Raw genomic sequence first — 21,058 nt, forward strand, 5'->3', positions numbered from 1 at the left:
ATCATGCACGTCTCTACCCAGGGACAATGTGGAGCCTCCCAATTTTTGGCTGCCCTGCCTAAGGGCTATACTATAATACACCCACTTCCTGACAATGGACACTTAATGTTTTGAGGCCCTCATGCACGTCTCTACCCAGGGACAATGTGGAGCCTCCCAATTTTTGGCTGCCCTGGCAAAGGGCTATACTGAAATAGACCCACTTCCTTACAATGGGCACTTCAGGTTTAAAGGCCATCATGCACGTCTCTACCCAGGGACAATGTGGAGCCTCCCAATTTTTGGCTGCCCTGCCTAAGGGCTATACTATAATACACCCACTTCCTGACAATGGACACTTAATGTTTTGAGGCCCTCATGCACGTCTCTACCCAGGGACAATGTGGAGCCTCCCAATTTTTGGCTGCCCTGGCAAAGGGCTATACTGAAATAGACCCACTTCCTTACAATGGGCACTTCAGGTTTAAAGGCCATCATGCACGTCTCTACCCAGGGACAATGTGGAGCCTCCCAATTTTTGGCTGCCCTGCCTAAGGGCTATACTATAATACACCCACTTCCTGACAATGGACACTTAATGTTTTGAGGCCCTCATGCACGTCTCTACCCAGGGACAATGTGGAGCCTCCCAATTTTTGGCTGCCCTGGCAAAGGGCTATACTGAAATAGACCCACTTCCTTACAATGGGCACTTCAGGTTTAAAGGCCATCATGCACGTCTCTACCCAGGGACAATGTGGAGCCTCCCAATTTTTGGCTGCCCTGCCTAAGGGCTATACTATAATACACCCACTTCCTGACAATGGACACTTAATGTTTTGAGGCCCTCATGCACGTCTCTACCCAGGGACAATGTGGAGCCTCCCAATTTTTGGCTGCCCTGGCAAAGGGCTATACTGAAATAGACCCACTTCCTTACAATGGGCACTTCAGGTTTAAAGGCCATCATGCACGTCTCTACCCAGGGACAATGTGGAGCCTCCCAATTTTTGGCTGCCCTGCCTAAGGGCTATACTATAATACACCCACTTCCTGACAATGGACACTTAATGTTTTGAGGCCCTCATGCACGTCTGTATGCAGGGGCATTGGTGAACCTCACAATTTAGGACTGCCCTGGCAAAGGAAAATACTACAAAGACTCACTTCCTCAAAATGGGCACATTAGACTCAAGAGGCCTTCATGTACGTCTCTTCTCAGGGACATCGGAGTGCCACACAATGTTTTCACGTAAAATCTTTCATGTATTGATCTCAAAAAGTAACATACACCAGATCTATCTCACTATTGGGTATGTGCCCTTAACATTTCCGCCATGAAAAATCATTTTGGGGTCATTTTGGAAGGTTTTCTGGTGAGTCCGTAAAAATGGCGTAAAACGCGGACAAAATTGTTCACAGCTGTGACTTTTGAGTGATAAATGCTTCAAGGGGTCTTCCCCATGCTGTTGCCATGTCATTTGAGCACTCTTCTGAGACTTTTGTGACATTTTTAGGGTTTCTCCATGCTGCCGGGAGGTCATTTCACAAAAATACTCGGGTCTCCCATAGGATAACATTGGGCTCGTTGCTCGGGCCGAGTACACGAGTATCTTGGGAGGCTCGGCCCGAGCTTCGAGCACCCGAGCTTTTTAGTACTCGCTCATCACTACTGTTCACCAATGTTCTTCAATTCTGAATACTTTGAAAGTGACTCGTAGAAACTGTTGGTAACTCTTTTATAAATCCTTATAGTTATAATAATAATCTTTATAGTGCTTTACAATTCAGGAGGCTCATATACATATCATATACATAAACATATACAAACAAGTAACAATTATAGAAGATACAATATTTAAAGGGAAAAATGGCAACCCTGCTCGTGAAAGCTTACAATCTACAATGAGATGGGGGAGGGGCAAGGTACAAGTGCTTATTTACAATGACAATCCAGCCATCTCATGGGGGATAGATAATGGCTTCCTGGACCAGTTGGCCAGAGCCTTGAGATGCATTTGGGTGCCATGGAGTTTGACGTGGGGTTATGTTCTGAGAAGTTGTAGAGGTGAAATTAGTTTGGCTAGGGAGTGTGATAGGCCGCCCTAAAAAGATGCGTTTTTAGGGAGCGTCTGAAGCTGAGTAAGTTGTGATTTGTCCTAACTTCTTGGAGTAGAGCGTTCCAGAGGTTTGGTGCAGCTCGGAATAAGTCTTGGATTCGGGAGTGGGAGGTTCGAATTAGTGGGGATGTTAGTCGAAAGTCATTTGCAGAACGTAGAGAATGGGTGGGATGATAGACTGAGAGGAGGGTGGAGATGTAGGGGGGTGCTGCACTGTGGAGAGCTTTGTGGGTGAGAACAAGCAGTTTGAATTGGATCCTGTGATATATGGGCAGCCAGTGCAATGACTGGCAAAGAGCAGAGGCATCCGAGTAGCGGTTAGCCAGATAGGTGACCCTGGCTGCTGCATTAAGGATGGACTGTAGAGGAGAGAGTCTAGTTAGGGGGAGACCAATTAATAGAGAGTTACAGTAGTCAAGGCGAGAGTGGATCAGGGCCACAGTGAGAGTTTTTGTCGTTTCCATTGTGAGAAAGAGGCGGATTCTAGAGATGTTCTTGAGATGCAAGAGGCAGGTGCGGGCAAGAGATTGTATGTGGGAGGTGAAGGAGAGATCGATGTCAAGTATAACACCCAGACAGCGGGCCTGCGGCCTAGGACTTATCGCTGTGCCACACACAGAGAGGGAGATGTCAGGTTTAGGAAGGTTGGGAGATGGAGGGAAAAGCAGAAGTTCAGTTTTGGAAAGGTTACGTTTCAGATATAGAGCAGAAATGATGTTGCAAACTGCAGTCAGGCAGTTACTTGTGTTCTGTAGTACAGCGGGGGTGAGCTCAGGGGATGAGGTGTATATCTGTGTGTCATCAGCATAAAGATGGTACTGAAAGCCAAATCTGCTGATGGTCTGTCCAATTGGGGCAGTGTACAGGCAGAAAAGAAGAGGGCCAAGGACTGAACCTTGAGGGACCCTCAACAGTGAGAGGAAGAGGAGAAGATGTGGAGCCAGCAAATGATACGCTGAATGAGCGGCCGGAAAGATAGGAAGAGAACCAGGAAAGAACAGTGTCCTTTAGGCCGATAGAATGGAGCATAGAGAGAAGGAGATGGTGGTCAACAGTGTCGAAGGCGGCAGAAAGGTCAAGAAGAATAAGCAGAGAGTGGTCACCGTTACGTTTTGCTGTCAATAGGTCATTGGTCACTTTGACAAGGGCAGTTTCTGTTGAGTGTAAAGGGCGGAAGCCAGACTGTAAAGGATCTAGAAGAGAGTGAGTGGAAAGGTAGTGGGTGAGACGAGAGTAGACCAGGCGCTCCAAGAGTTTAGAGATGAAGGAGAGATTGTAGACTGGTCTGTAGTTGCTTGTGCAGGACGGATCAAGGGAAGGTTTTTATTAATAATGGAGTAATGATAGAGTGTTTGAGGGAGGAAGGGAAGATACCAGAAGAGAGAGAGAGATTGAAGATTTTAGTTAGGTGAGTGGTGACAACCGGAGAGAGTGTCTGGAGTAGGTGTGAGGGAAAGGGTGATCCCTTTCCCTCACACCTACTCCAGACACTTTCTCCGGTTGTCAACACTCACCTAACTAAAATCTTCAATCTCTCTCTCTCTTCTGGTATCTTCCCTTCCTCAAAGTAGGGCAAGTGGTAGGACGAGAAGAAGAGAGGAGCCTGGAGACTTCCTCCTCTGTGACTGGGTCAAATGTGCAAAGTGAACTGGATGGGATATGGGGAGGGATGGGATTCACAAAGCTTGGTGGCTGGGAGCTAATCTCTTGGCGGATGTTTTCTATTTTCTCTGTGAAATACGAGGCCAGGTCATCAGCATGAAGGTCTGTGATAGGGGTCTGTGCTTTGGGACTGAGGAGGGAGTGAAAGGTGTCAAAGAGCTTTTTTGGATTGTTGGCTAGTGAGGAGATAAGGGTGGTGAAGTAGGTCTGTTTGGCGAGGTGAAGGGAAGAGTTGTAGGTCCTTAACATGAACTTGTAGTGGATGAAGTTTTCTGGTGTGCGAGATTTCCTCCATAGGCGCTCGACACTCCTAGAGCATCGCTGGAGAAATCGAGTTTGTGATGTGAGCCAAGGTTGTTTTAGAGATAGGGGATAGTGATAAGTATAGAGAGTCTGTAAGTGTTTGAGAGTCAATGGCCTGTAGGTTTCTGAATGTGTGATAGGTGGGAGTGTGCTGGGGCGGACGAGGGTTTGTGAGCTTGAAGGAGAGGATGTTGTGGTCAGAGAGGGGAAGAGGTGAGTTGTCAAAGTGAGAGATTGAGCAAAGGCGGAAAAAAACCAGGTCAAGGGTGCTACCATCTTCATGTGTCTCAGAGGATGAGAGCTGTGAGAGGCCAAGGGAGGTAATGAGAGATAGAAGCTGGGATGTAGATGGGGAGGAGGGGCTGTTCATGGAGATGTTGAAGTCTCCTAGGATCAGGGTTGGTAATTCAGAGGACATGAAGTGTGGCAGCCAGGCTGAAAAGTGGTCAAGGAACTGGGTGGGTGAGCCTGGTGGAATGTATATGACAGCTACTCTGAGGGGAAGGGGATGGAAGAGCCTGATGGTGTGAACCTCAAAGGATGGGAATGAGAGTGATGGAGCTGGGGGGATGACCTGGAAAGTGCACTGTGGGGACAGGAGTAAGCCGACCATGTCTGTTTCCAGGTCTTGGTGAATGGGTAAAGTGTAAACCACCGTGAGAGATGGCAGCAGGGGTAGTAGTGTCAGAATCCTTAATCCAGGTTTCAGTGAGGCCTAGTAAGTTAAGAGAGTTATTGAGAAAGAGGTTGTGGATGTAAGGAAGCTTGTTACATACGGACCGTGGATTCCAGAGAGCACAATTAAAAGAGGGAAGTGAGGGTGTACAGGGAATGTTAATATTATCAGGGTTTCTATGGGAGGTAGGGAGGGGGTAAAGTTAGCATGGGGTGGACCGGGATTAGGAGAGATATCACCTGATAGAAGTAGTAGAAGGAGAAAGGTCAGATGGTTTTTGGACGTGTGGCATGTCTTTTTGTGTGATACCCTGGAGCATGAAGGATTGAGGTTATTCAGATAGGTGAAAAGAGCCTGGGAGCTGTACATAGGAGAAGGGAGGAGAGAGGGGCTGATGTGGATGAGTGGTGCTGGAGGGGGGACAGGGCGGTGAAAGTGGACAGTAAAGGCACATAGGATGATAGAGAGAGAAATAATAGTCATGGTGGAAACAGTGTTAAAAACTTTAACCCTAGTATTACATGTGATATGAAGACACTTCTGAGTAGAATCATTCCATAGAAAATGTCATGTTTGAAACATACAGAGCACAATGTCTATTATAGACCTTAAAGTTTACTGTGAAAATCATTGTGAAATGAACTAACATAACCTTCTCCTATTTTAGTCTGATCTATCAGTGTCAGGGTGGGTTCACACCTGTGTTTCCAATGTAACTTTTTTTTTTCTGGACAACTTATCAACAAATTACGGACAGACAATATTTTTTACAGACACATTGGAAAACTATAATTAACATTATGATTATATACAGTAAAGTGATGAGCAAGGCATTGGGGTGCTCGTATGCTCAAGGAGCTCAGCGGGTGCTCTGATATTTGATGCATGAAACAATGACTACAACGCACAGGCTCGCTTAACTGTATGACGTGAAAAGGCAGCCCAGGGAGAACGATTCACAGTCTCTGAATTGCTCTTTCGGTGGATAAAAATATTCTCAGACGTAGTGTGAACCCCAAAAACAAACAAAAATAACCTCGTCCTCCTTCCCCCAGAAATCCTCTGTTTATGGCTGTATGTGGGCCGAGACTCGAAGAGGACAATCATTGACTTCCATTATACTCATTACTCGCGTTGAGCTTGTCTGAACGTCTGAGCTGCTCGAATCGATGAATGAGCATTTGAGCATTTTAGTGCTCGCCCATCTCTAATTAAAAATGATAAATGTCTTCAGCCAAAAACTGTGATATGAAGACATCAACTGCATTCGGTGTTAACTGTAAAATGATGATAATTACATTCAAATTAATTGGTATAAGTTTCTTCAGCTTCAAAAACATTACAGACACCTTACTTTTTTTTTACGGACAGGGTAAGAAAGTGCCCTCTTATTACAGTGTCCAGGACATTCTGGATGTAGGCAACACTGTTTCAAATGATCAAACAAAAAAAATCACCCAATTTTCATCCAGAAAACTTCCATGTCTCATCTGTCTGACTTCAGTGTATAATCCTTATTTATACATAAACAGTTTAAAATGTTCAAATTCAGTTTCCAATGATAATAATGGCAATATATCAGTAAAAATTGGAAGTAATATAGACATTCCAAATGGAATTTGATTTTTTGCACACTCATAGTATGAATGGGCGAGTCTCATCCGGTATATGAAAGAGAATAGTGTATACCGCAATTTTTTTTAACATGGACACTGAAAAGCCATATCTAATTAGATTAGTCAGTGCACCGCACAATTAGTATGAACAAGCCTCTAATGGGAATCTCTCACCAGGTTTTTGCTACCCTAATCTGAGAGCAGCATAATGCAGGGTTGTTCCCAGGTATTGTCCAAACTAGAATCATCATCATCATCTTCTGTCAACCCTATTCAATTGACAAGTACATCTGTGTGTGAAATGGGCAGCATTCCTTAGCCCCCAGGGTGCTATGGATTAGGGGACTATGGAGCAGAACAGAAAAAAGTGTCTTAGTTGGATTGAAAATTGTCTGCGTACAACATTTAGGGGTACTTTGCATGTTGCGACATCGCTAGTGTGACGCCCTGGACTAGCCAGGTAGTCACAGATAGCGCCCCGCACAACACCAGTCCCACACTAGGTAACATCAGCCAAAAACATAAACCCTAGTCACCTCCCTCAGTGCTTAATGGACACACCAGGGGGGCGGAGCCAGGCGGTTGGCACGCCCACCGAGGAGTTCAGAGGGCCTGAGGCAGGAAACACAGTGAGATGAGTTTTAGTGTTGAGGAGTAAGGAGGTCAGGCCCGTGGTACGGGCCTGTGTTAGACTGACAGGTGTGAGGGTCGTAGACTGCACACCTTGGCTAGGAGGCAGATGGTGGCCTTGCCTGCAGGAGCCGGGAAGACAGCTCGGTGGAACCGTGGTGGACCGGGACAGGGTAGTGGCCCGCCGGTACCGACCCGGGGAACTGACTGGAAACCGAAGCACACGGGGGGGTACTCAGACGCTGAAACGAGGTCCAGAAGCAACTGGACTGAGTTAATTCACTGATTGAGGTCTGGACTATAGGTCCTTTCCCACCCAAGTCCCGACTGAAGACAACAGCCCATCAAGGGGGATAGAAAGCCACCGCACAGGGAGAGAGATCCCACGGGCCAGCGTCTGCGTGCAAACGGGCTTTCCCGGCATACATACAGCCAGGGAGTGGACTCCCGTCGCTGAAGCGCAGGCAGTCTACACATACACTACACGGTGCAGGAGAAAGGCAAAGACCACCGAACCGGGTGGGGGACCAGACGCAGCCGGCTGCGGGCAGCAACCACCATCAACTTTGTTTACCAGATACTTGTGTGTGTCAATAACAGTGAGTATCATAGTGCCATCTGGCCGCGCACCGCCCTGCACCGCCCAGCTACTTCTCCCCAACGGGTCCCGGGGCCATCATCCCTGCCCACGGAGGGGTTAACATCTTTCTGCCTAACCATCTCCCCGAGTGCCCCATAACTGCAGCGGTGGTGTCTACACCTTCACCACATCCCATGGGTGGCATCACGAACTCAAATACGGCTCCGGACGTACACCTACCTACCACTTCCCCCCTACGTATCGCCAGCATACTTTCAGAGCGAAGTCCGGAGGCGCTTGAGCCACCCACCAACGAGCCCGGATCCGAGCGGCTCGGCTGCAGCATCTAGCGATGCCGAGCGCGATAGTACTCGCCCCGTCGCACATGCGATTTCTTGTGATAGCTGCCGTAGCGAACATTATCGCTACGGCAGCTTCACACGCACTTACCTGCCCTTCCTAAGGGGGCGGGTCGTGCGGCATCACAGCGACGTCACACGGCAGGCGGCCAATAGAAGCGGGGGGCGGAGATGAGCGGGACGTAAACATCCCGCCCACCTCCTTCCTTCCGCATTGCCGGTGGAGGCAGGTAAGGAGATGTTCCTCGCTCCTGCGGCTTCACACACAGTGATGTGTGCTGCCGCAGGAATGAGGAACAACATCGTATCTCCTATTGGTGCGACATTATGAAAATGACCGACGCTACACAGATCACCAATTTTCGACGCTTTTGCGATCGTTTATCGGCGCATCTAGGCTTTACACGTTGCGACGTCGTTACCGGTGCCGGATGTGCGTCATTTTCGATTTGACCCCGACAATATCGCAGTAGCGATGTCGAAACGTGCAAAGTACCCCTAAATGTTATGGCTTGTAGGATTTAGACTGAACAGAATCGTTACTCCAGTTGATAGTCTTTCTGTCAAAGGCTACATCATCCTGCTGTGATTGAGGTGAGTGATGGGACATATACTACATTATGCTCTCTCCTTCTTTCCCAAAGGCAAACAAAGGCCAAGATGTTACCTGCATTTGGTAGTATTATTGCCAGGATGATTACTGCCTGTAGTGCCCGTGCTATTCCTGTTACTAGTTGCAGAACATTCGTATCAATGATATTGGACTTTTTCTATCATCCTACCACGTCCACTGCCCGTACCATGTTTGAGCTTAGCATACGTTTTGGACACATCAGTATTACGTTTAACTTATTATTAAACTTTTTTAACAAACTTAGCCAAAATATGACATGAACCAGAAATTTTAGCCAGTGGCAGGGTTTTCATGATGGATAAAAAGATAACTCAACAACAACAGCTGGCATTAAATATCAAGGTGATGTGTATCTGGCTCCAATCAGACTTACATTCTGCAGGAAATACAAGCTTGGATGGCAGAGGACTGGAATAAAATTAATCATTCTAATGAAACCCCTTCAGACAGTTTGGGACATCTGCATGATTGATTGTGCAGAGAAGAAAAGGTAAACTACCATGAGTCCTGTGTCTGCCAATAGTAAAACATCCTGACACCATTCATGTGTGGGGTTACACTGTATTGGAAAGATTGGACTCACTCCCAATTTTACCTAAGAACACTGGCATGAATAAATAATGGTATATAAACATCCTCCAAGCGAAACGTCTCCTAGTAATCCAGAAGCCATTTTGTGATGAACAATGCCTATTCCAGCATCTCACATTGTTAGATTGCAAAAGTGTGAAAGTGAACCTGTTGTGACGCCCTGGTCTATCAGGTCATCACAAGGGTGCCATGCAATCTGCCCTTCTGCATGGTACCTGCTCCTCCTTTGTTACGGGTCCTGTCCCTTTGGTGTTGCTAAGAACAGGTATACACAAATCCTGAGGAACACTCTGCATCACACCCACCAAACACCCATTGGGTAGCCTGAGGGGAATAGGGCTGCCCAGATGGAAGGATGGTAGAAGGAGGGCCAGAAGTGTCAGGAGAGAGGAATAGTTGGAGAGAAGTGCCAGTGAGCGGTGACAGGAACGGTCACGCTGCGGAGCTGGGCTCCTGTAACAGTCCCAGGTGCCAGACGTTGGTCTAGCCTAGAAGGAGCTGGAACCCCGGTCGCAGGGAGTAGTGACAGGAGGCACGGTACTGCCATGGAGGGCAGACTGGCGGCCTTGTGCTACAACCGGGCAGGGGCCAGGGCACGACGGGGTACGGGGACCCTAGGCTGGGAAGTAGCTTCAGGCAACCCAGTAATTCACCCGATGGGAATGGAATCTTCATGAACCGCTCTTCACTCGCTCCAAAATCGGGGTACCAGCGCAATGATAGGGATAGGACTTCCCAAAACCGTCCAAAAAATCCCACGTGTGAACCCTGAGAGCAAGCTCACTCTGCTAGCCACGCAGGTGAGCGGGACCCGAGTAGTTCTAGGCGAAAAGGGATCCACCAAGTGTAAACACGGTGCCAAGTGACAAGGCTTCAGACCAACCAGCAACGCCAAAAGGGCACGGACATAACGTGTTTGGACTAAGGCTGTAGGACGTTCAAGACTTTGGTTTACTCAGTGTCAGTGTTAGCATCTCTGGACTGTGTGAGTACGTTGTGCCCCTTTGCTCCCAACGGGTCCCCAGCCTGCCAGCACCGAGCCCCGGGACACCTTCCCCTGCCCACGGAGAGATTAACATCAATTGCTGCCATTCCATCGCTCCCGGGCGCTTCCCTCTCCCCTAAATGCAGCAGCGGTGGTATCCCAATTTTTACCACGAACCGTGGGTGGCGTCACGAACATTATTCAATCCACCCTTTCTACCCCCCTTTTATTTTTGAGAGGCCGTGCGACCCCGCCTCGGGTCCGGAGACCCCTCGAGCCACTGCAGATCCGGATCCGAGCAGCCCGTCGCCTGTCCCGGGGGCAGCACACTGTCACCTCGGAAAATGCTATATACCTGAAAATATAGGGTTAATCTGCAGGTAAATAGCATTCCAATGATGCTTGGCCTCCCTACTTGAATTTGGCTACTTTGAGAAATTGAACCTATTTCCTCACAAATGCTGCCATCTTTCAGTCCTGGGGGCACATGGAGTGTCGGTTGTAAGGACACCTTGGCACTTTGACAGTGAGTTGTCAAAGTGACAAGATGTACCTACAGCCTTTGCTCATAGTGGAGCGCTGTGAGCGGTGACTGAGATCACTCCAGGCATGCCCCCATGACTGCAATCTGATGGCTCTCGGGAGAAAATAAGTTGATTTTCAGTAAGATGGCCAGGCATCAATACAATACTGTTTACCATAGATTAAACCTATATATGTAAGTAGTGTTTTCCAAAGTGGCAGGTTCCTTTAACTAAAGCCCCCATCACACATAGCGAGATTGTTAGCGAGATCGCTGAAACGTCACAGGTTTTGTGACGTATCAGCAACCTCGTCAGCGATAGTGCTGTGTGTGACAAGCAGCAGCGAGCGGGCCCCTGCTGCGAGGTCACTGATCGTGACACAAAGATCAGGACTATTTTTTGCTTGTTGGTCTCCCATTGTGCAGCACGCCTTGGCGTGTTTGACGGTGGGAGACCAACGAGTGCTGATTCTGAGTGTGCAGGGAGCCGTCGTTACACGGGTCGCTGGTGGCTGATGCCTGGTCGCTGTGGAGATCTGCCTGATTGACAGCTCAACAGCAACCATGTAGCGACGTTGCAGCGTTCCCTGCCAGTATGGATCACTGGTGGGATTGCTGGTACATTGCTATGTGTAACGGGACCCTAATGTGGGCTTTACACACTGCGATCTCGCTAGCGAGATCGCAAGCGATCGTACCCGCCCCCGTCGGTTTTGCGACACGGGCATATCGCTGCCCGTGTCGCACAACCTCGCTTAACCCCGTCACATATACCTACCTGTCCTGCGACGTCGCTCTGGCCGGCAAACCACCTCCTTTCTAAGGGGGCGGGTTGTGCGGCGTCACACAGAAGCGGAGGGGCGGAGATAAGCGGGACGTAAACATCCCGCCCACCTCCTCCTTCCGCATTGCCGGTGGAGGCAGGTAAGGAGATGTTCCTCGCTCCTGCGGTGTCACACATAGCGATGTGTGCTGCCACAGGAACGAGGAACAACATCGCTAATATCCTGAAAACGATTTTTTGTTTCAGGACGACCACTCCACAGCAAACGATTTTGCCCTCTTTTGTGATCGTTTAAGATCGCTCTTAAGTGTTACACGCTGCGATCTCGTTAATGACGTCAGATGTGCGTCACGAACAACGTGACCCCGACGATAATTCATTAACGATATTGTAGCGTGTAAAGCCCGCTTAAGTGTCTAGGGTGAGCATCCCATTGAGGCCCTGTGGTCAATCCTTAGAAAATGGGTGGACAAACAAAAGCAGAGACACTGTGCAGGATTAGACAACAATGGGTTGCCATTTGTCAGGATTGTGTCCAGAAGCGGATACACAGTATCAGAAGTTTCGAAAAATATAAAACAAGACTGGAATTATTGAGTCTTTGTGAAAACTTGATGAATTTGTTGATAAAAGTTTTAAAATGTTTGAAATTCTTATAATTGTACTACAGTATCCATAGAAACATCTGAATAAAAGGTCTAAAAACACAGAAATAGCAAACAGTGTAGAAGCCAACATTTGTCTTAAGGCTGGAAACACATCTATGCGAGTAAAATCGGTCCCACTGGGCTGAAAAAAACTCGGCTGATTTTAGTTCACGTTAGGTGCGAGTGCAACGCAAGTGCGATGCTATTTCTGAATAAATTATTGATTTTGCTCGCGTGTGGGACGTGTGTGTGTCGCATTTGCAATGCTAGTTTACTGCAACATCTTAACTAGATAAAAGTGATTACACGTGTCAGTTAATTTACCTTTGGGAATGTGATGTCACATTCATCTGTTGCATATTTAATGAGCATAGTTCCTGCCACACTCGCAAATGTGAACGCTGGTGCGCGTGTGTGATCCTTCGTTTAATCCGCTTCCATAGGGAATCATTGAGAAAAATGGTTCGAGAAACTCGCAAAAAAGCAGCATGCTGCGATTTTTTTCTCAGTCCGATTTGGACTGAGAAAAAAAATCGCAGATTAGAGCTGAATCATTCACTAACATGTGTCCGATCCCAATGCGAGATTTTCTCGCATTGCTCTACTGCGAGAAACTCGCAAGTGAGAAGCAGCCCTAAGGGTGCTTTACACTCTGCGACATCGCTAGTGTTTGCTAGCAATGTCGAGCGCGATAGCACCCGCCCCCGTCGTTCATGCGACATTTGGTGCTCGCTGCCGTAGAGAACATTATTGCTACGGCAGCGTCACACGCACATGCCTTGTCAGCGAAATCTCTGTGACTGCCGAACAATCCCTCTTTCAAGGGGGAGGTGCGTTCGGTGTCATAGCGACATCACTGCGGCGTCACTAAGCGGCCGGCCAATAGAAGCGGAGGGGCGGAGATGAGCGGGACGTAACATCCCGCCCACCTCCTTCCTTCCTCATTGCCGGTGGACGCAGGTAAGGAGATGTTCGTCGTTCCTGCGTTGTCACAAATAGCGATGTGTGATGCCGCAGGAACGACGAACAACATCGTACCTGTGGCAGCAGCGATCTTAAGGAAAGGAGCGATGTGTCAACGATTACCATTTTTGAACGATTTTGTGATCGTTGATCGTCGCTCCTTGGTGTCACATGCTGCGATGTCACTACCGGCGCCAGATGTGCGTCACTAACTACGTGACCCCGACGATATATCGGTAGCGATGTCGCAGTGTGTAAAGCGTGTTAAGTCTCAAACTTTTGACTTTTTGCATTCGGTGAAAGGAACGACTGCTACATTCATTAGCTAAAAATGTGCAGCTTTATTAAAGTAGGAATGGGTGCATTTTCAAGCTTGTAAATGTAATATTTGCGTGGACTGACATTTAGTAGAAATCTTCGAAAAGGTGATAAGTTAGAAAGAAAATACTAAAATGGCATAATTTGGATATTTCAGCCCAACTGATTTCACGAGCTCAATATGTAGGGTGTACGATCACAGTAGAAATCTAAAAAAGGATTTGAAAGGGGGTTGTGTATTGAGTTGAACCGTTCATAAGTAACGCAATAAAAATATCATGATAGTAACGGAGTGACTGGGAATCGGGACTCCTAAACTGACACTCAGGCTAGGGAAGCCCCTATCTTTTCCTCATCCCAGAGGTATACCTGATGTTGGCAAGGTCTGGACCCCCAGCATAACTCTATAGGGTACTTTACACACAACAATATCGCTAACAATATATAGTCAGGGTGACGTCGTTAGTGATGCTCATCCCTGCATGTTGGCGCTCTTTTGAGAGCCAGCCCTCATGCAGGGATTGGCTGGCAGACCACTGCAATGCCACAGCCCTGTTAGTTGTGGAATTGCAGTGATTGGCCGGTCTGCACAGCGTGACCGAGCCTTTATACCGGCGGGCGCGCTGTGCTCTGCACACAGCCATCTAGACAGTCAGTGCAGGGAGAGTGTTGCTGCTTCAGGGAAAGGTTTGCGGCCCTTTATAGTTATTTCCGTAGCAGGGCTGCAAACAGTGTGACCAGAAGTCCTTCTCAGGACTATTATAGTTGTATACAGGCAGGCAGCGTATAGCCAGGTCGGAGTACAGTAGCAGAGTCCTTCTCAGGACTATTGTTGCTGTATACAGGCAGGGTATAGCCAGGTCGGAATACAGGCTAGTGACCAGAAGAGTCCTTGTCAGGACTATTGTAGCAGTATACAGGCAGGCAGGCAGGCAGGGTATATAGCCATTCCTAGTGGTAACCGTATACCAGCCTTCATCATATCTGGGGCTCGTGTACACAGTCTAAAACAGTCCAGATAGTGTCAGACTTCTCAGTAATTGTCGCTCCTAAAAACCTGTTAGGTTCTTAGTGCGTCCGTGCTTGCATTTAAAAACCGCACGTGTGTGCCTGTCGGTGGCAGCGTACAGGTGCACGTTTTGCACAAACTATTATATAATGCACAAGTCTAGTGTATAATACACATCAGTCAGCAGTGTCTGATAGTGTCAGACTTCTCAGTAATTGTCGCTCCTAAAAACCTGTTAGGTTCTTAGTGCGTCCGTGCTTGCATTTAAAAACCGCACGTGTGTGCCTGTCGGTGGCAGCGTCAGGCTCCATATTGTCCCTGGATAGAGACGTGCATGATGGCCTGTAAACCTGAAGTGCCCATTGTAAGGAAGTGGGTCTATTGTAGTATAGCCCTTAGGCAGGGCAGCCAAAAATTTGGAGGCTCCACATTGTCCCTGGATAGAGATGTGCATGAGGGCCTCAAAACATTGTTCCCATTGCAAAGGAGCGGGTCTCCTGTCGTTGTAATGCCCATTCTGAAAGAATGGGCGAAAAAATTTACCACTGGGGGTATACCTGAAACAACGGCCTAACTATTGTAACGGTCATCATGATGGCGCATGAGGAGAAGGAGGAGCAGTCCAGCGATTAGCCAAAGTCCAGAAGTGTGTTACCATGGGTGAGTGGAGGTACATGGCAAATTCCCGTTACAAACTTTAAATTCCGCTGTCATTTGCTGGTGGTGTGGTGAAGTCTGGCCCAATCCAACCCTTGTTCATCTTAATCAGAGTCAGCCTGTCAGCATTTTCAGTTGACAGGGGGGGTGTTTATCTGTAATGATTCCACCTGCGGCACTAAAAACACGCTCTGACAAAACGCTAGCGGCAGGGCAGGCCAGGACTTCCAAGGCGTAGAGAGCCAATTCATGCCACGTGTCCAGCTTGGATACCCATTAATTGTAAGGCACAGAGGAATGTCGGAGTACAGTTGTTTGATCTGCAAGGTACTCCTTGAGCACCTGGGCAAGATTAGGATTTCTTGTGGCACTACCCCGCACCTCAGGGGCTGTGGTATGTGAGGGGCTGAGAAAACTGTCCCACATCTTAAAGACTGTTCCCCTACCTCTGGCGGATTGGACTTGTGCCTCTCTCGGCTGTACGCCTTGGTTGTCCACTGATTCCTGACCTATGCCGCTAGCGTTTTGTGAGGGGAATGCTTTGCCTACTTCCGTGACTATGGCCTTCTGGAACTGCTGCATTTTGCCTGACCTCTCCGCCTCGGGAATAAGAGACATAAAGTTCTCCTTTTAGCGTGGGTCTAACAGTGTTACCAACCAGTAATGATTGTCGGCCAAGATGTTCTTAACGCGAGGGTCACGAGACAGGCAGCTTACCATAAAGTCAGCCATGTGTGCCAGACTCTTAACAGCCATCACTTCAGTATCCTGACCAACACGATGACTGAACATGCTGTCCTCCTCCTCCTCCTCATCTCTACCCTGTCCTCTGGCCAACCACGCTGAACCGAGGATATGACTGCATGTCATATCCTCAATTTGGCCGGAGAGTTAGTCTATGTCTTCATCCTCCTCCTCGTCATAGTCCTCCACTGCACGTTGGGATGAGACGAGGCTGGGCTGTGTGTTATCACCCACACCCACTACTGTTTCTTGCTCCAACTCATCGCGCTCCGCCTGCAATGCATCATGTTTGTTTTTGAGCAGAGACCATTTTAGAAGGCAGAGAAGCGGTATGGTGACGCTAATAATGTCGTCATCGCCGCTCACCATCTTGGTGGAGTCCTCAAAGTTTTGGCGGATGGTACATAGGTCGGACATCCATCTCCACTCCTCAGGTCTTATGTGTGGAGTTTGACCCATTTCCTTACGGCTTAGGTGATGCAGGTACTCAACAACTGCCCTCTTCTGCTCACATATCCTGACCAACATGTGCAGAGTTGAATTCCAACGCGTGGGGACATCACACACCAGTCTGTGAGCCGGAAGATGCAAATGACGCTGAAAGCCGGCAAGGCCGGCTGAAGCAGTAGGTGACTTTCGAAAATGTGCAGACAGGCGGCGAACTTTTACCAGCAGATCAGACAGCTCTGGGTATGACTTTAGAAACCGCTGAACCACGAGGTTGAGCACATGGGCCACGCATGGACCATGTGTCAGCTGGCCTCGCCTCAAAGCCGCCACCAGGTTCCGGTCATTGTCACACACAATCTTTCCTGGCTTTAGGTTCAGAGGTGTGAGCCAGTGATCTGCATGCTGTTTCAGAGCTGTCCACACCTCTTCTGCATTGTGGGGTTTGTCACCTATGCAGATGAGCTTCAGCACAGCCTGTTGCCGCTTCGCCGAGGCAGTGCTGCAGTGCTTCTGTGTTGCCCTGGACAAGCCAGGGGCCACAGAGCACAACACTTACACACCCCACACTCCCTGCAGGCACATCATAGTCAAAACACAAAATCCTTGTTGCCTTCCCCAGGGGCTGTTGTCCACACCATGGGGTGGAGCCAGGCGGTTGGTCTCCACCCAACAAGGTGTTCACAGTCCTGGAGGAGGGAAAACACAGGCAGTGAGAGTTAAGCTAAGGAAGTGGAAGGAGGAAAGTAGTAGAGAGGAGAAAAGTGACAGCAAAGAGCCTGAAGTTGGTCCGGGTGTGTGGCCCGGACAGGACAGCAAGGTTGGCAGGATGTTGTGACCGTCTGCAGTGGAGGCCGATTGGAGTCTGCCGTAAGGACCATGGACGGGTGGTGACCCGGCGGTACCGGAACGGTATACAAAGAGAAGCCAGCACCATTGGCAGGGGCCTTTCGGATCCCGGCAAGGCTTGGTGTCGCCGTGAATTTGCCAAATCCGTTAGTGAAGGGGACCTCCGGGTTTCCAAACAGCCAAGTCCCGATAGAAGGCAACCGTCAACCGTGAAGGGGAGACACCGCCACCGCCAAGGGCAACCGTCTCCCAGGGCAAGCGCCTGTGGGCAAAAGGGGCTCCTCCGGCCCATATCCAGGTCGGGGAGCGGGTTACCGGTGGGAACTCATCGCTACCAACACTGAACTTAGGTGCAGGGAGAGACAGTCATCACTAACCTGCAGGGAGGAACAACCGCAGCCGTCCGAGGGACCCGTCCATCCAGCCGCTTGTTTTACCGTGAACTGTGTCATCATCATTGGGCTGAGTGAGTACCTCCGTGCCGTGCGGCACAGCACTGCCCCTGCGACCCTGCACCTCATCAGGCCCCGCAACCCGCCTGTCATCCATCTCTACCCCATCACCGAGCCCCGGGACAACCAACCCCCATACACACGGAGGGGAGAAATAACAACAAAGCTGCTCCCTGTCACAGGCTCCCGGGATCCCCGTCCAGAGCAGCGGTGGTGTCCACACAATCACCACAACCGTGGGTGGCATCACGGACAATATCCCCAAAACCCAAACCACCCCTTTTCACTCACGGGCGAGGAGCGCCGCTCGAGTCCCCGGGATCCGGCCATCGCTCGAGCCACCGAGCAGCAGCAGCCGTAGAGCAGCGGCAGCTGGACCCGAGCAGTGGGAGAGCGCAGCGTCCCCTCCTCCGCCCGCGACACTTCCAGCTTGGGACTGGTGTGGAGGGTAAAGTGGATGAGGATGCGCAGGAGGAGGAGGAGGCTGAGGAGCATGACATTCCGGAGCTGTAGAGTGTGGGTGAAACCCTGACTGAGGTAGGGCCTGCAAAACTTGGTGTGGGATGGACGTGTTCCGTCCCTCGCTCAGACTGGGTCCCAGCTTCCACAATATTAACCCAGTGTGCCGTCAACGAGATGTAGCGGCCTTGCCCACAAGCACTTGTCCACGTGTCTGTGGTTAGGTGGACTTTGGCTGAAACAGCGTTGTTCAGGGCACATGTGATGTTTTGTGACACGTGGTTATGCAATGCGGGGACGGCACACCGGGAGAAATAGTGGCGGCTGGGGACCGAGTAACGTGGGACAGCTGCCGCCATCAGGTCGCGGAATGCTTCTGTCTCCACCAGCTTAAAAGGCAATATTTCCAGCGCAAGCAGTGGCGAAATGTTAGCATTTAGAAGTGTGGCATGTGGGGCATTGGCAGTGTATTTGCGCCTGCGTTCAAAGGTTTGCTGAATGGATAACTGAACGCTGCGCTGGGACAAGGACGTGCTTGATGATGGTGTTATTTCTGCGTGGGCAACTGCAGGTGCAGGGCGGGAGGAGGCTTGTTCGCGGGCAGCATGGACAGGGGATTGGCTCGCATGCATAACAAGCGAAGACGTAGCAGTGACATCAGCAAGCACTGCTCCTCGACTCTGTTGTACATCCCACAAAGTCGGGTGCTTGGCTGACATGTGCCTGATCATGCTGGTGGTGGTCAGGCTGCTAGTTTTGGTACCCCTGTTGATGCTGCATGGCAGGTGTTGCAAATGGCCTTTTTAGAATCATCTGGAGCCAACTTAAAAAACTGCCAGACTCGAGAAGACCTAACATTTGTACAGGCACCTTGTGTCGTGTTGTTGTTCCGGGGAACGGTTGCCTGACGTCTGCCTGGGGCCACCACCCTGCTTCTTACTGCCTGTTGGGAAGCTACGCCTCCCTCCCCCTGTGCACTGCTGTCCTCGCTCTGCATATCCTCCTGCCTTGGGTCAGTTACTGGATCATCCACCACGTCGTCTTCCTCTTCCGCACCCTGCTCCTCCTCCTGACTTCCTGACAATTGTGTCTCATCATCGTCCACCCCTTGTTGAGACACGTTGCCAACTTTGTAAGAACGTGGCTGCTCAAATATTTGGGCATCTGTACATACAATCTCGTCATGGCCCACTTCAACAGGAGCTGGCGAGAGGCCAGAATGTGTGAATGGAAACGTGAACAGCTCTTCCGAGTGTCCAAGTGTGGGATCAGTAATGTCTGTGGACGTGTACTCGGCCTGGTGGTAGGAAGGAGGATCAGGTTCTGAAATGTGCGGTGCAGTATCACGGCTACTGACACTTGACCGTGTGGAAGACAGAGTGTTTGTGGTGGTGCCAATCTGACTGGAAGCATTATCCGCTATCCAACTAACAACCTGTTGACACTGGTCTTGGTTCAAGAGCGGTGTACTGCTGCAGTCCCCAAGAATTTGGGACAGGACGTGCAAGCGAGTAGATGTGGCCCTTTGTTGTGGCGAAATTAGAGCTTGCACACGACCTCGGTCTCTGCCTGCACCACCATCACGTCCACTTCCTTGTTCGTTGCCAACGCCCTTGCGCATTTTGCAATGCTGTGTTGATGTGTATTCACTAGACTTGTGCGTTATATCCAAGTTTGTGCAAAACGCACACAAGTGCACCTGAACGCTGCCACCAACAGGCACACACGTGCGGTTTTTAAATGCAAGCACGGACGCACTAAGAACCTAACAGGTCTCTATCCAGGGACAATGTGGAGCCTCCCAATTTTTGGCTGCCCTGCCAAAGGGCTATACTACAATAGACCCACTTCCTTACAATGGGCACTTCAGGTTTACAGGCCCTCATGCACGTCTCTATCCAGGGACAACGTGGAGCCTCCCAATTTTTGGCTGCCCTGCCAAAGGGCTATACTACAATAGACCCACTTCCTTACAATGGACACTTCAGGTTTACAGGCCCTCATGCACGTCTCTATCCAGGGACAACGTGGAGCCTCCCAATTTTTGGCTGCCCTGCCAAAGGGCTATACTACAATAGACCCACTTCCTTACAATGGGCACTTCAGGTTTACAGGCCCTCATGCACGTCTCTATCCAGGGACAACGTGGAGCCTCCCAATTTTTGGCTGCCCTGCCAAAGGGCTATACTACAATAGACCCACTCCTTACAATGGGCACTTCTGGTTTACAGGCCATCATGCACGTCTCTATCCAGGGACAACGTGGAGCCTCCCAATTTTTGGCTACCCTGCCAAAGGGCTATACTACAATAGACCCACTTCCTTACAATGGGCACTTCAGGTTTACAGGCCCTCATGCACGTCTCTATCCAGGGACAATGTGGAGCCTCCCAATTTTTGGCTGCCCTGCCAAAGGGCTATACTACAATAGACCCACTTCCTTACAATGGTCACTTCAGGTTTACAGGCCCTCATGCACGTCTCTATCCAGGGACAACGTGGAGCCTCCCAATTTTTGGCTGCCCTGCCAAAGTGCTATACTACAATAGACCCACTTCCTCAAAATGGGCACATTAGACTCAAGAGGCCTTCATGTACGTCTCTTCTCAGGGACATCGAAGTGCCACACAATGTTTTCACGTAAAATCTTTCATGTAATCTCCAAAAGTAACATACACCAGCTCTGTCTCACTATTGGGTATGTGCCCTTAACATTTTCACCATGAAAATTCATTTTGGTGTCATTTTGGAAGGTTTTCTGGTGAGTCCGTAAAAATGGCGTAAAACGCGGACAAAATTGTTCACAGCTGTGACTTTTGAGTGATAAATGCTTCAAGGGATCTTCCCCATGCTGTTGCCATGTCATTTGAGCACTCTTCTGAGACTTTTGTGACATTTTTAGGGTTTCTACATGCTGCCGGGGGTCATTTCATAAAAATACTCGGGTCTCCCATAGGATAACATTGGGCTCGGTGCTCGGGCCGAGTACACGAGTATCTTGGGATGCTCGGCCCGAGCCTCGAGCACCCGAGCTTTTTAGTACTCGCTCATCACTACTCCTCACAGATCGA

General features: G+C 49.4%; 1 protein-coding gene across 1 annotated transcript in view; it reads right to left on the minus strand.

Moving 5' to 3' along the window:
• Positions 1 to 21,058, minus strand: part of HTR1E (5-hydroxytryptamine receptor 1E) — a 353,866-nt gene that overhangs the window by 88,382 nt on the left and 244,426 nt on the right. The gene's annotated exons all lie outside the window — the stretch shown is intronic.

This window comes from Anomaloglossus baeobatrachus, chromosome 3, assembly GCF_048569485.1.
Source record: "Anomaloglossus baeobatrachus isolate aAnoBae1 chromosome 3, aAnoBae1.hap1, whole genome shotgun sequence".
Lineage (NCBI taxonomy): Eukaryota > Metazoa > Chordata > Amphibia > Anura > Aromobatidae > Anomaloglossus > Anomaloglossus baeobatrachus.